This window comes from Cebus imitator, unplaced genomic scaffold (genome assembly GCF_001604975.1).
Source record: "Cebus imitator isolate Cc_AM_T3 unplaced genomic scaffold, Cebus_imitator-1.0 Scaffold445, whole genome shotgun sequence".
NCBI classification, from domain to species: Eukaryota; Metazoa; Chordata; class Mammalia; order Primates; family Cebidae; genus Cebus; species Cebus imitator.
Genome location: NW_016107760.1, coordinates 167549 through 169715, shown reverse-complemented (window position 1 = coordinate 169715; position 2167 = coordinate 167549).

Genomic DNA, 2167 nt, shown 5'->3' with positions numbered 1-2167 from the left:
TTGGTCATTTCATTTCATTTCATTTCATTATTTCATTTCATTTCATTTTGAGACAGGGTCTCACTCTTGTCACCCAGGCTGGAGTGCAGTGGCACAATCCTAGCTATTTATTTATTTAGAGACAGGGTCTCACTCTGTCACCCAGGCTGGAGTGCAGTGGCACAATCCTAGCTAATTGCAGCCTCAAATTCCTGGGCTCAGGTGATCCTACCACCTCAGCCTCCCAAGTAGAAGGACTACAGGTGTGTGACACCACAACTGGCTAATTAAAAGAATTTTTTTTTTCTTTGTAGAGATGGAGTCTCACTATGTTTCCCAGGCTGGTTTCTAGCTCCTGGTGAGCTCAAGTGATCCTCCTGCCTCTGTCTTTCAAAGTGCTGGAATTACATGTGTTAAGTCCCTGCACCTGGCCTTATTTTATTTTAAAATAAAATTATAAAGTTATATTTTAGAATAGTTTTAGATTTACAGAAAAGTTGCTGGCCGGGCGCGGTGGCTTACGTCTGTAATCCCAGCACTTTGGGAGGCTGAGGAGGGTGGATCACAAGGTCAAGAGATTGAGACTATCCTGGCCAATATGGTGAAACCCTGTCTCTACTGAAAATACAAAAAAAAAATTAGCTGGGCATGGTGGCGCGTGCCTGTAGTCCCAGCTACTCGGGAGGCTGAGGCAGGAAAATTGCTTGAGGGAGGTGGAGGTTGCCGTCAGCCGAGATCGCGCCATTGCACTCCAGCCTGGCGACAGATCGAGACTATGTCTCAAAAAAACAAAAAAAAAAGTTGCAAGAATATTAAAGAGTTCTGTATAGCCTGCACCCAGTTTTCCCTATGGTTACTTTATTTTTTAATGTTTTAAATCATAACTGTGATAATGAATTACTAACAACAGAAAAAGTTACCTCTACCCTGTGCTGTTTGGAATGCATCAATGTACGTGACTCAGAGAACACTCAGAGACAGGTGCCAGGCTGTAATGCATAAGGCAGTTACAAAGGCTTCCTCTGAAACTAGTGGCTTCAGATAAGAACGTGGGAGTCATCCCGAGTCTCCGGAGAGAGTTAACATTTTATTCCAGCTTGGACTTCTAACTAGCCTGTGGCCTGAACCCAAGAATTTGGTCTTGGATTAAAAGGGTATGTCTTTTGCAAATCTCACAACTCATAAGCTTGTCGAATTTCTTTCTGAATTATCCTTTGTTTGTTTGATATGTCATCTTTCCCATGTCTTAGTATCTTTGGGAGCCCCTGAAAATTTACCCACAGAAAAGTGAACTTAAGCAAAAATCAACATAAAGAACTGTAGGCCGGGCACCGTGGCTCACGCCTGTAATCCAAGCACTTTGGAGGCCAAGGTGGGTGGATCGCCTGAGGTCGGGAGTTCAAGACCAGCCTGACCAACATGGTGAAACCCCATCTCAAAAAAAAATAATAAAATAAATAAATAAATAAAAGGACTGTAGGAAGCACCGAGAGAACAGGAGCAAACACATGAGGACAAAATCCCAGAAGGATAAGGGATTTCTTGAGGCAACGCCGGGACTAGCACACAGACAGGTCTCTTGTTCAGAGCGCCCTTGGAGCAGATGCTCTTGTGAAGGTCTGCTAAGCCCATATTGCTTTCCATGGGCACCAACCCGCCCACAGGGCAGTCAAGCTTATGCATAACGCTGTCCTCTCAGCCACAGTTATTGACTCTTTTTTTTGTTGAGATGGAGTCTCACTGTGTTGCCCAGGCTGGAGTGCAGCAGCAGGATCTTGGCTCACTGCACCATCCACCTCCCAGGTTCAAGCGATTCTCCAACCTCAGCCTCCAGAGTAGCTGGGATTGCAGGCGCACACCACACCTGGCTAATTTTTGTATTTTTAGTAGAAATGGGATTTCACCTTAGCTGGGCTGGTCTTGAACTCCTGACCTCAGGTGATCCATCTACCCCAGCCCCCAAAGTGCTGAGATTACAGTCAGGAGCCACAGCACCTGGCCCATAGTAGTTGTCTCTTGACTGGACATGTGACCCAAGTTGGACCAATTGGCATCTCCCTCTCATGATCTTGCTGTTGGGATTCAGAGATTCCCATCCATTTCCACTAGAGAGGAGGCCATCTTCGGCCTTGCGTTCAGAGATGCAGAGGAGGCAAGTCTGCAAAGAACAAGGGTGAGACAGACATGC